Raw genomic sequence first — 14211 nt, 5'->3', positions numbered from 1 at the left:
TGAACTACTCATTGTTACAAATTGCCTCTAGGTAACAGATCTTATTTACTATAAGGAAGGGACCCCCAAAGTCAAAATTCTTTAAAAAAATATTCAGACAAAAATTGGTTAAAATTTCATTTTTGCCCAAATAAATTACTGGCAGCCCAATGGTAAATATTTCAAATAAGGAAACTGGAGTCATTGATAAAATTTCAATAATGTAATTGAATAACTTTATTATCAAATTTTATTAAATTAGGTCCCGGCGTATTCCGAATAGTAAAACAAACAAAAATCGATATAATGGGCACAAATTGAAATAAACATAGCAGTTAAAACAATGCCCTTTTGTTTTAGAATTGTATGGAATAAATTAACATGAATGCATCTTAATATTTAACAGAACATACTGTATATAGAACTCATAACAATAAATTACAACAACCAATTACGAAAGAGAGTTCACTAAAAGATTCTTTAATCAACAATACTTATCTCGAGAATAATTTATCTATTTTGATTCATAAAATTACAGAAAGAAAATAATAATAAAATCATTTTTCTAAATTTCATTCCTGAGAATTATTAGAAAGTTATTTAATCAGAAACTCAAACTATTGCTACACTACAAAATAAAACAAGAATTTTATTTTACATTTATTTCTCACCCGGTTTGAATAAATTTATCTTCAAACGATAACGATTGATAAAATAATCATTCAATAGGATCAGCGGTTCTAAAGTTTTAAGCGATCATCTTTATTACAATTAAAATTACTCTTGTCACTATTCGTATATTTTTAATTACACAGTAATAAAACTTATACATAATGATACCTTTTTAATATTGTATCGTATAAAAAATTGAATGAAAAAAGTTTCGACTCAAACTTACAGCAGTAAGAGTTGTCAACACATCTAAACGCTGTTAAAATGAACGTTAGTAGAATTGTAAATTAAACAAAATATACATAAATTAGTATATATATATATATATATATATATATATATAGTATATACTTAACACATGTATATATATTAAACATAAAACCAACTGAGAAAGTGTGAAGGATAAAATAAGAAACGTAAAATGTGTAATTTGATGCACGTTCGAGACGGCACTAAATTTTGTTTACTTTATGTCCCATTTCATTAGACCTATTACACTATTACAAACACCCTCCACGTTTATTCTACATCTATAATATTAAATAGAGATTTTTTTTTCAGGTCAATCTCATAAAGTACTGAGCCAATTTAAGATTTATTTTAACAAATTAAAAAAACTTTATCTAATAAACTGCAATTAAAAAACAAAAGAAATAATACTTTTTTTTGATGCCTCATTGGACTACTTAATCAATTAATTTCCAGTGTTCTTCGAAGAGAAGAGTGTTGTTTATTTTTGTCTTATTGAAAGCGTCTTCAAATCCAATTTCTATGAGATCTTTCTTAATTTGGCTGATGTATTTTCCACTAGTTTTCTTTTCCAAATTCCTGGGAACCAGTTGTTTCAGAATTTGGCCTTCGGACATTCTTAAGATGTGGAAAAAAATGATAAATCCTTTTCTTCTTCGCTGATAATCGGATCGATTTCTTTGTATACGGTTTCGTAAGCGAAAATTCACCAGATTCCATTATTCTTCTGGTATGTTTCGTTTAAACAGATTTTGATAATCCTGTGTTCTGTTTTAACTTCACTTCTACTTCCTTGTTCGAAGTAAAGGAAGTACTGTGATTGCGAAAAATTTCGGTTTCCAGATTTTAACGTAAATATTCATTTTGACTAGTTTCAGCGTGACGTCTGTTCGTACGCATCTCGCATAACTCAAACGATTAACCGTAGGATGTTGAAAGTTTGGATTTAGAACTGTTGTAACATCTAGTTGTGCACCTCCCCTTTTGATTGCGATCGACTGGACCAAAGTTGTCCAAAAAAGCCTGCAGTTAGAAAAGGACTTTCTTAATTGCAGTAATAAGTCCTCATTGAGAGCTTTTTAACAATATATCATAAATCGTATTTATTTTCATTGGTTCCAGAGTTATAACCAAATAAAATTGTAATTAATGAAATATTTGGATCTTACAAGAGATTCGAATCATACTTCATTTCCTTTTTTTGACTTTTTTTAAATTTAAATATATTGATTTATTAATAATTATTAAACTCTAATTGTATAAAAAAGTTTTACGATGAATAATAATTTAATAACAAAAAGAAAAATATCACAAGTTTTTAATGAAATAAAATTTTACGTACATTTTCATTTAAAAAAAAAAGTGTAAATGTAATTTAATAGGCGTACAAGGAAGTCATGTGTTGTTCATATCAGATTTTTAATTTGAAAAATATATTCACAGGGTGTACGGTGCAGAGAGATTGACTGCTTTGTAGGATATTGAAAGGGATTTCTTTTTATAGTAGATCTGCAGGTTAAAACTTGTGGTTTTCTAATTTTGAAGATCCATTTTTGCCAAGCGGATCTTTCTTTTAATTTTTAATGGATGATTTCCCCTAACTATTTAAAACGCTGAAACAGTATAATTTCATTCCCATTAATTTTGACTTTAATTTTGCACCTTACTTCTGTATTTTCATAAGAGATTCTTAATCCGACTTTTTGGGCAACATTTTCGAGACATTCTTTCTTTTTCCTGTTTAGCCTCCGGTAACTACCGTTTAGATAATTCTTCAGAGGATGAATGAGGATGATATGTATGAGTGCAAATGAAGTGTAGTCTTGTACATTCTCAGTTCGACCGTTCCTGAGATGTGTGGTTAATTGAAACCCAACCGCCAAAGAACACCGGTATCCACGATCTAGTATTCAAATCCGTGTAAAAATAACTGGCTTTACTAGGACTTGAACGCTGTAACTCTCGACTTCCAAATCAGCTGATTAGACCAACCCGGTGGGTTACATTTTCGAGACTAGAAATTTGTGTGCGAACTTCGTTCATATTTAAAGCCAGGGGGGCCAAATCTTCAGCAAGTCTTAAGCAGTTTATTTGAATAACTTTCCCTACTCTTCCGGTTTTGGTTTTTGGAGAATTTTTATCCTGCCAAATTTTCGATTATATAGTCCAGAGCAATATTAAAAAATAGAGGGGAGGGTCCGTCCCCCTGTCATAGTCCATTTTTAATGGTGAAAGAATCCGACATTTATCCTCGGAATTTCAACCTTGGATTGGGTATTTGTTAACAACCAATCGATAATCATTGTTCGAAAATTTTTACTAATTTTAGGTGTTGCCCGTAATAAGATGGAATATGTCTTAATTCCTTTGAAGATGACCTTTGGTAAAGCCCCTCAGGGCTAGGTACGGATCCGACACAAAGCGGGTGTCTTCTCCTTCGGAGTCAGGATGGTAGTCCTTAGTACCTGAGCATCTTAAGTAGGATTGACCTGTAATTGCAATCGTAAGCTTTATTAAAATCGATGAAGGTAATGAAAATTTGCTTGTGGACAAGTCTGTAATTTTCCATTATTACGTAATTTTGGACTTAGAATTTGGTATGCTCAGCTTCTGTAGGATCGAAACCCTCCTTAGTATAAAATGATGTGTTTTATACAAAGAGAATTAAATTTTTTAACCGGCCGTAGCAACACAGTTGTATGTATTAAATGTAAATAGTATACATTTTATAATAATATGTAAACAGATTAATTCCCAAATAAGGTGTGATGACGTAGGAGTTAGCCGGTGAGTATATAAATGACGTAATCGGTGATTTCATCGTCGCATTTCATAAACACTATGACTAAAAGAATTTATGTGTTGCACGTAAAAGGGTCATACATTAAGGGGTGGGGGGGACATACGGGTAAGTTAGTTATTTTCTGTGGAAAAGAAGTATTTTAAATTCGCTTCTTCGTTGAATATTTAAATAGACTGAAGACTAAAAAAAATACTGTGGGTATTCTAAAACAAATTTAATATTATAGTATCTTCAAATTAAAAATATTTTCACTAGTTTAACTCTCTGAGGTTTCTTAAAGCATAAATATTTCAATAATTAAATTTTTTTTTTAATTTTTGTTTGTGGCAAATTGTTAGTTACATTGCCTTTACATTTTTTAGAAACATTCATTTTGATTTTACCAGTCAGGATTGAATAAGGGAATTTTTATCAAAGCAACTTCAAAACAGTCAAAATTATAATCGTTCTACAAGTATAACCTGTTTCTATTCTAGATTAAAATTCTCTATGTTCACCGAACTAAGGGGAGGATGGTTATCTTTTACTTGAAAAGAACCTTTAAGCGATTCTCATAGAAGGATTATTTGTTTTACCGTGCGATACTTTCAGTAGTATATCACCTTCAACCCTTTACCACAGCTATGATCCCTATCATCCCTATTTCTGTCAGTGATTATCAATTCTTGCTAGGTTATTCTTAAGGATGCAGGGATCCTCTTAAAGAAAAAATGTATCCTTGTTGTCGTCTAAGGGAGAGCGGTTGCCCGTGACCATATCCGGAAGTTAAGTTTCCTGTCCGCCGGCCATCGTGGCGCGAGTGGTAGCGTCTCGACCTTTCATCCGGAGGATACCGGGTTCAAATCCCGGTCAGGCATGGTATTTTCATACACGCTACAAATCATTCAACTCATCATCTGAATCAATACCTATCAGTGGTCCCGGATCTTAAAAAAAAAGTTTCCTGTTCAGTAGCTGCAAGGCTACTAAAGAACCTATTTGGTACAGTCGAGTTTTCTTAAAATATAAATAAATACATTTAGAAATCCATATTAATAAAAATATGTTTTACCCTATGGACAAACATTTTTAATATAATGAGGTCTGTATTATATTTCCTTAAATTTTATTTCTATCGATTTTCTTTATGATGCTAATTATTTTTACCTTTTACAATTCAATTTTTCTTTTACCTGCTATGACTGTTTGAAATTAATAATGATGAAAAATATCGTAATAATATCTGGAAATTGATACTTCTTTTTTTTTTTTTAAATAAATGTAATTAAATGGAAAAATTATTACCACTTTAAGGGATAATACATAAATTATTAATAATAATAATACATAAGTTTATTTATCTTACAGAGATATAAAAACAGAAAATTAACATAATTTATTAAATTAAAGTAGTAAAAATTTAAAAATAGCGATTGTAAAAATAAAAATAAAAAATAGATACATAAATCATTTTTTTTATAAAAAGAGAACGTGTTAGTAAATAAAAAGAATCATTTTTAAGAAAAATCGCACAATACAACAAATCAAAGAAACTAATCGCTACGAATTATAAGGATGAAAAATTAATAAAGAAATATTTCTTTTAAATTCAAAATTAAAATATAAAAAATAAATCAAAAAGAAAAATAAATAAAAATTTACTCTCCTAATAAAGAAACTTATCCCTGTACATCTGTGGAAGTTAAATTAAAAAAAAGAAGAAGAAGAAAAAACAAGCAGGGACAGCAATACCTTAAAATTGGTATTTCTTTATCTGAGCCAAGCCCGTCCTGGCAAAGTTCCTAAACTGTGTCGCAGTTAAGGACGATGTGGACTAGAGAGTATTGTATGACAGGGACGGTCTTTGCACCTAGACCAACGAGCGAGTAGCAAAAGTACAGTAGCGGTGTTTTTAGTAACAGTAACAGTAATAGTAGTAGAGAAGTTCTGATACTACAAAAGAGCTATCATACGCCAGACTTCTAATATTAAGTTACATAACCATGGGACACCACTACAACAACATAAAACTGGATGGTCGTGAAACGGGTGATGGGGAGGAAGGAAGAAAGGAGAGAGAGAAAACGTGTGAGAGAGTGTGAGAGAGACAAAGAGTAATCGAGTGAGTCAAAGCAGGAACTATCAAACTTTGCTTTAGTATAATATTTTTATTAAAAAAAAGTATTACATCAAATATTATTTTCATAGCCGACGGGTTTAAAAAAAATTAAATTCTACATAAAATATAGCTTTTTAAATATAAAAAATTTGTAAAAAACCATGTTTAATTAAGTCCGTCATGTTTTACGAAAAGAGTTTAGCTTTGTAATAGAACGTGCCTTCGAAACTATCGAACTGTTATTTAAACGTGACTTTATAATAAAATATACTTTGGAGTAAAAGATCAAGTAATATTTTTATGAAAATTATAATAATATAATAAATTAATATATTTCTCCCACTTCCCCAAAATTATAGAATAGTATATAATATAATATTAAAACGAAAAAATCTTGACAGTAAAAGTGAATTGATTTATTCTTTTTGATCTATTATGAAAAACTAAAGACTTATTATTTTTTTTAAGTACTTTCCATATCATGCAGCATTTTTAGACGTTTAACCACATCCAAAGAAGGATCATGTATTTATTACTTGCTTTTCTTTAACTCACGATGTTTTTTTTCATGTTTGTCCTCAAAACTTGTATTCGTAATTGAACAAACTTCCTGACATTGCCGGATGAAATTTGCAGTTTACTAAGGTAGGGTGACAATGCAATATTCCACTATTACTTTTGAAACATTCCCCCCGTAAAGGTGGTAAATTAAGGGTGGAAATTAAGGGTGCAGGTGTAATAATTTAACATACTTCCTGATATTGCCTACTGGTGAAATTTTACACAGTTACTAAGGTCGGGATCCCACCAGACGGGGGTAAATTAAGAGTGCAAGTATAATAATTTAACTTACTTCCTGATATTTCCTATTGATAAAATTTTGCACAGTTACTTAGGTCGGGTGACAATACAATATTCCACCATTACTATTCCAAATATCCCCCGTACGGGGGTAAATTAAGGTTGCAGGTGTAATAATTTAACCTACTTTCTGACATTGCCTATTGATGAAATTTTGCGCAGTTACTAACGTAGGTGACAATACAATATTCCACCATTACTTTTTCAAACATCCCCCTTACGGAGTAAATTAAGGGTGTGGGTGTAAAACATTGCAAAATCTGCAAAACAACTATGCGGGGTTTCAATATATGATATCTTTTGAAATCCAAGTTAACCTACTAATTAAACACATGCAATATATGATAATAATTTGATTAAAGTATGACTAAAGAGTATAAAGCAAATTTTGAAAAATTTATGTAATAATATTTTATTCCTGTCTTTATAACTCCAGAACGGTGTCACTGAATAAGTATCAATCGATCTAAATTAATTATATCAGTAACATGAGTCGATTTGAAGAAATTAACCCCACTTGAAAATTGGTATCTAAAATCATGGTAATTCGCAATAAAAATATTATTAAATAATGATGCAGGATATATAGTGATCAAAAAGTGATGTAACCTAATGGAAGAATGTTTTCTTCTTTTGTTTCAGTTTAATTGCGGAAAAATGGGTTACACAATGCCACGGAAAATATTCATTGTTTTCTAATATATTAGATGTGCAAGTTATGCTCAGACCCAAAATGCTATCACAGAAACGTATGGTATGGATATACCAAACAAGTCCTCCATCAAACGGTTGTACGCCAAGATCCAAGAGACAGGGAGTGTGGCAGATGGAGCCAAAAGTGGTCGACCGAAAGTCCTAACACCAGAAAAGTTGATCGACGTGCAAGCTGCATATTCTGTTAGTTCCAAAATGTCTGTGTGATGCCTATCTAGCCAGTCTGGTATCTCCGTTGGTAGTGTCTACACGGCATTGCACAAGTTGCATCAGTACAGAATTCGTGTCGTACACGAGTTTTTACCTGTAGGCACCGGAAAACCTGTTCATGTCATCTGTAACGCCAGATGGGGAAGAACTCGATGACTGGTTTCGATCTGAAGAGGCATGGTTCCACCTTGATGGATACACATTCTTGGTGAATGCACAGAATTCACGCATTAGATGTACGGAAAATCCACCTCAGCTCCACGAGTGTCCTCTGCACGAACAAAAAGTGGGTGTTTGGTATGAAATGTTACGTAAACGACTCTTCATGACATTCTTTCACAACACAGTGAAGAGTGAGCGCCCCCCTCCCCCTATAGAGCAAAGTCACCCTATAGAGGCTATAGAGCAAAGTCACCATTGGTATCTAGAGATTTCGCCTAATTAAGGACATGTTTTTCTAAGGTACATTTGTTAAAAATTAAAAAATAACAATATCTGCAAATTAATTCTTGCAAAATCGCACCTACACTCCAAAAAAACGCTGTTGTAGGCATCTACTGTGTTTTAACGTCACAGGTAAACGGTAAAATTAAATTAATTAATAATATTTAAAGTATAAAAAAGTAATCCGATCTGGTTGAGTCTCAAACTTGATCGCCGATTGACTTGAAACCTGGTGCGTTAAGCCTCGCGGCTGCACCAGTCTATCAATCGTAAAAGCGACATTTTTTCTACTAAGTAGTTAAATTCAATTACTTTAATTAGTACCGATCGTCGCCGATAGTACCGCTACATTCGCGCGAATTAAATACGGTATACGCGCGCGCTTTAGTTAATATTCATTGAATTAAATACACGAAAAATATTTTAAATAAGTCGTGTGTATGTATGTGTAAGGCGTGCATCAAAATCAACCCTATTGTCAGCTTTTTTTAGCTGTTATCCGTATTATTCTTATAAAAATTACAAACGTATAAATTAAAAACAAAAATGGTAATTAAAAAAATGATACATTTCAAAACGAATTTTAACATTTTAATATGCTGTATGTCCTATTGTTTAAAGAGTACAAATTTTAAAAGTTAATAGAAATTATAAAAGTTAATAACTATTACAAATTAAAAAAAAAAAATTCACACGAGAGGGAAAAAGAGTGAGCGGTATATGTGTGCGCGCGTGTTTGGAACGAGTAAATGAGCGAACGCGGTAACAGTAAAGTGATATAATTAAGTGGAATGAAAGGCAAACAAAACTATACTAAGAGACCATGCAATGTAATACAACGTTAACAAACCCCGAAGGACAGACAGCATAGCGAGTACAGAATTTACCTTTAAACATTTGTGACGTTTATTTTACCGAATACGTAATACAAACTAACGACAACAACTATTGTAATACAAGCTTTATATACGATTATAATAATAACAAATTCATTACGAAATACTGTTTAAATACTAACTCATTCATTCAAAATGTATTTGTTATGAGTAAAACTATTTAAACTTTATTTACTAAACATTTTTTAAGTTTATCGAATGTGGATTACTTAAATAATGTTAACTTTTATTTTTATTATAGAATTTTTTTTTAGTAAAACTGAATTCATTTACCTGAAAATTAATGATACGCTATGGAAATCGTGCGTATACAAGCGTGTGTGCGGATCGTGATATACGAGTATTAAAAAAGTATTACAAATAGATGCCTACATCACAAGGATTTCAGATCAAAATATAAACAAGCAGCAGTATTAATTATATCTCTGATGAAATGTAACTGTATCAGAAAACGGTTATAAAAATAAATACTACAGAAAGTGAATGGATTGATCGTGGAAGAACAAGGGTGCACTTATCTCCCAGACTGATCAAGAATAAAAAAAAATTAAACTATGTTACGTTCGCAGACGACAAATAATTTTTAAAATTTTATGTAATTATACATAAATTGTCGCTAATTAATAATTAAAATACATTATGACAGAAAAAAAGTGAAAAGATAAAGATGCTACGATTTGCTGATGATATAGTAGTTCTAGCCGAGAGTAAAAAAAAAATAGAAGAAACAATGAACGGCATGGATGAAGCTCCTAGCAAGAACTACCGCATGAAAATAAACAAGAACAAAACGAAAGTAATGAAATTTAGTAGAAATAATGAAGATGGACCACTGAATGTAAAAATAGGAAGAGAAAAGATTACGGAAATAGAAGAATTTTGTTATTTACGAAGTAAAATTACCTAAGATGGACGAAGCAGGAACGATATAAAATCCCGAATAGCAAAGGCGAAACGAGCCTTCAGAAAGAAATATAATTTAATTTGTTTTCATCAAAAATTAATTTAAACGTCAGGAAAAGATTTTTGAAGGTATATGTTTGGAGCGTAGCTTTAGAAATGTGGTGCTAAAAAAATATATGACAGAATGACAATCAATATTAAGAAAAGAAAAACAAATTGAAATGGAAGACAATAAATCAAATAATTACTTAATAAATGAAGGGAAAAAACGAGCAAGTAAAACTAAAAAAAAAATGTATATATACGTAATAAAAATCATATTAACAGAAGTTTTCAAAAGCAAAAACGAAATAGCAAGAAACTGTTGTGAATTAAAGTTGAGTTGAGAGTAAAGTAGTGTTATTGAAAAAAGAAAGAACGAATGTAAATTGAAATGCAGAATGGAGAAATCTGGAAAAGATTAAATGAAGAGACGGAATGAAAAAAAATGAAGAAATAATGAAAAGAGAACGAGAATAAAAGCTTAATGAATACAATTCAGCTAAATGATCGGAATATATCATGAAAGGGGAAGGATTGATTAATACTGTGCTAGATGCTAGAAGGTGTGCCAAGTAGAGAAGTGGGAAAAGGGTAAAGATTATACACGATTAAAAAAAAAGAAAGTATGATTTATCAAGAAATGATAAATCTGGCTTGAAATTGAGGACAGTAGAAATGAAAATGATACAAGAAACATGCCTCAGTGCAAATATCTATATGGTAATGAAACGTAATCACGCAACCTTAAACTATGAGGTAAGAGATGACAAACACCTCTAAAGCAAACTACACCAAAAGCGATGTCTCGTTTTTCTGTTTTAGCCTCAAGAACCACCGTAAGGTATTGCTTCAGAGCATGAATGAGGATGATATGTGTGAATTTAAATGAAGTGTAGTTTTATACAGTCTCAGGTTGACCATTTCTTTCTTCCCAAATCAGCTGATTTGGAAGTCGAGAGTTCCAGCGTTCAAGTCCTAGTAAAACTGCCTTTACTAGGACTTGAAAACGGGAACTTTTATATGGATTTGAATACTAGATCGTGGATACCGGTGTTCTTTGGTGGTTGGGTTTCAATTAACCACACATCTTAGGAATGGTCGAACTGGGACTGTACAAGAATAAACTTCATTTACACTCATACATATCATCCTCATTCATCCTGTGAAGTAGTACCTGAACGGTAATTCCCGAAGGCTAAACAGAAAATAGAAAGTATTAAAAGTATAACTGAGAAAAAAGGGTCGACCATTCCCGAGATGCGTGGTTAACTGAAACTCAACCAAAGGAATGTGGTCAAATTCCTTTTCGTTCCTCTCGTAAATGGATTCTAGCGATTACAATTCGTGAACGAAGTTAATTTTTTATCGAATCAGATTAATTTTTTTTGGTTACGCAATAATTTTGTTGAGTGCAGCGGATTTACTCTGTAGGTGGAGGGAACGAAGCATAGTTCATTACAAGTCAGTCAATGCTGCCCTGTTGGACGGTGTATCTTACAATTCCAAACAAAGGAACTTTCATGAATCTATCTTTTCTCACGGATTTTATCAAAGTTTATCGGCATTATCCATTTCTGTGGAAAATTAAAAAGCGTTTATTATATGTACAGGTGAAAAAGTGACAAGGCATTAAACATTCTTTTACCAACGATTCGCAAAAAAACATCCAAAATGAAAATTTAAATTTCATGTACACTAGAAATGAAACACTGAAAGAGAGTTTTTGAAACTGAATTCCTAGACTAAAAACAAGTTTTGCAGAAAATTAAGAAAGGAGAAGTAATCACTAAATCATAAAAGGAGTAATTAAATCTGATGCGTCTGAAGAACACGGATGTAAAGACAAATTATTCTACTGTGAGATGGCATTCATATTACATCATTTTTTTTAAAAAATTAACTTTCTCGGTCAAACGTCATCGTTTATATTTTACTTTCGCACTCTCCCTCTCTCTCGTCCCCTCTCTCGTTCTTTCTTTCTGTGTACGCGTGCGCGCGTCTGTGTAGAAAATAGTACACGATCCAGATTCCTATATGTATAGCCCGCTTTAAGCGTGTTTTTATGGTAGAACTAACATACACAGAGTGTCCCATAAGTCTCCATACATAGAATACATAAAAATAAATAATTAATAAATATAATAACAAATACATAAAAATGGTTTAAAAAAAGTTTATTTTTCCTATATAGCAAACTAATGCATGATTAAAATACAACGGAAAGTATTTATTTATTTTTTGTTTTGTTTGATGATATCACCACATAAACTTCAAGTTTATAAGTGGGATATGGAAATGGAATTTTGTAGTGTATGAAAACTGCCATGGCTGACCGGAATTCGAACCCGGGAACTCAGGATGAAACGCCGAGATGTTACCGCTCCACCACGGATAAAAGCTCGCAATATTTCAAATCAACTCTTTTGTTTATACAAAGGGATTTCTATGCAAGTCTACGAATCTATTAGGAAGCACATCACCTTAATTACTTAAGAGTTTGTACAACTATCCGATAGGAAACTACGTTCTTGGATAGATCAATAGACGGAACCACTTAAATAAAAAGTATACTTTACCCAAAGCAATATTTCAATTTACCCTCCAAGTATTAAATAACAATCCCGTCTACATTTCCATAGATCAGATTACTCTTATCTTAACGAAAATAGGAGTAATAATTTGTGGTTCATTTTTTTTTTTGTGTTGCCCAGTTTTAATATAATATATTTTGAAAAAAAAAATTCTTCCTCCAGAAAGAGAAGAACCATTGGAGAACCGTGCGAAACTTCAATAAAACCTACTCCTAACCATAAAGTTGTTTAACAATGGATAATCGAACTAAACAATTAACAGTTAAGCAAGAGATTTTGGTATTGGGTGATGTATGTTCGGCGGTTGTCGTATGCTGTCGATAATGTTCGTTGAGATACCTATCACAGTATATTTTAACTGCAGACCGACAAAACTGTTTGAAATACACTTGTGTCTCGTGACAGGACGGTGAGGAGTCACGAACTCGCCACGCGTGTATTTCAAATTCAACTTCTAATAAAGAAATGACGTCTTGAACGTGAATTAAATAGAAGACTTTTTGTTTATAATTTTAACATTTAAATAATTATTAATTATTCATAATTTTTATTTATACAGAGTGATTCAAAGAAACGGGAAATTTTGAAAGTTGTGTTGGTAGCCGTGGGCGATTGGAACCACTTGATAAGTGGCGCCAGCCTCTCTAACCTAACCTGCCATTTAGTTGTCATGGATCCTTGGAGTGGTTCGCAACGTGCATTTGCTATCAAAGCGTTTTACAAAAACAATGACAGTGTGGAGGGAGCGCGTAGAGAATTTCGCCGTCATTTTAATCTGGGACGGCACGACCGTGTTCCATCAGCACATGCAATTAAAACATGGATATCTAATTTTGAGGAAACCGGTTCGGCAATGAAAAAGAAACCTCCAGGCCGTGTGCGAACCGTCCGTACACCACAGAATGTTCAAGCATTACAAGATGCTGTCACACGAAGTCCACATCGGTCAATCCGTCGTCTCTCAGCATCTTTACAATTGCATAGTTCAAGTGTTTGAAGAATGTTAGTGAAGGACTTGCAATTCCATCCATACAAGTTGCAGATCGTCCAGGAACTGAAACCGATCGATGCAGTTGTGCGAGCACGATTCTGTAATGTAATGCTTCAGAAGATAAATGATAACGAAGAGTTTGTTCACGAACTGTGGATATCAGACGAAGCGCATTTCCACCTCGGTGGATTTGTTAACAAGCAAAATTTCAGATACCGGGCACAAGAAAATCCTACGCAGCTACACCAGCGTCCGTTGCACAGCCAGAAAGTGACCGTGTGGTATGCTATGTCATCTTACGGTGTTATAGCCTTTATTTTTTTGAGGATGACGACGGTCTTGCGATTACAGTGACGTCGGCTCGTTACGTAGCCGTGCTTGAAACCTTTGTTGTGGAACAACAAAGAGATTTCCACCGATTCTTAACAGCCTGGTTTCAACAAGACGGAGCAACGTCACATAATGCACGAATATCGATGGCAGCTGTACGCAGATTGTTTGGACAACGTGTCATTTCACGAAACGGTGACATTAGATGCACTCCCAGATCGCCTGATCTCTCAGCTTGCGATTACTTTTTGTGGGGTCACCTTAAAAGCAAAGTGTTCCACAGCAGACCTGCTACAACGTAAGAACTGAAGGCAAAGATCCGAGAAGCAATTGCGGAAATTCCTGTTGAGATGTTACGTCAAACCACGAACAATTTAACGAAGAGACTTCGTGAGTGTTTACGTAGAAGAGGAGGTCACCTGGAAGAT

At 32.8% G+C, this 14211-nt stretch overlaps 1 protein-coding gene across 1 annotated transcript in view; it reads right to left on the bottom strand.

Moving 5' to 3' along the window:
* Nucleotides 1-14211, bottom strand: part of LOC142331359 (forkhead box protein N3-like) — a 746610-nt gene that overhangs the window by 316127 nt on the left and 416272 nt on the right. The window lies entirely within an intron of this gene.

The sequence above is a fragment of the Lycorma delicatula genome, chromosome 10, assembly GCF_047948215.1.
Source record: "Lycorma delicatula isolate Av1 chromosome 10, ASM4794821v1, whole genome shotgun sequence".
Lineage (NCBI taxonomy): Eukaryota > Metazoa > Arthropoda > Insecta > Hemiptera > Fulgoridae > Lycorma > Lycorma delicatula.
This window is presented reverse-complemented; position numbering and strand designations above follow the sequence as displayed.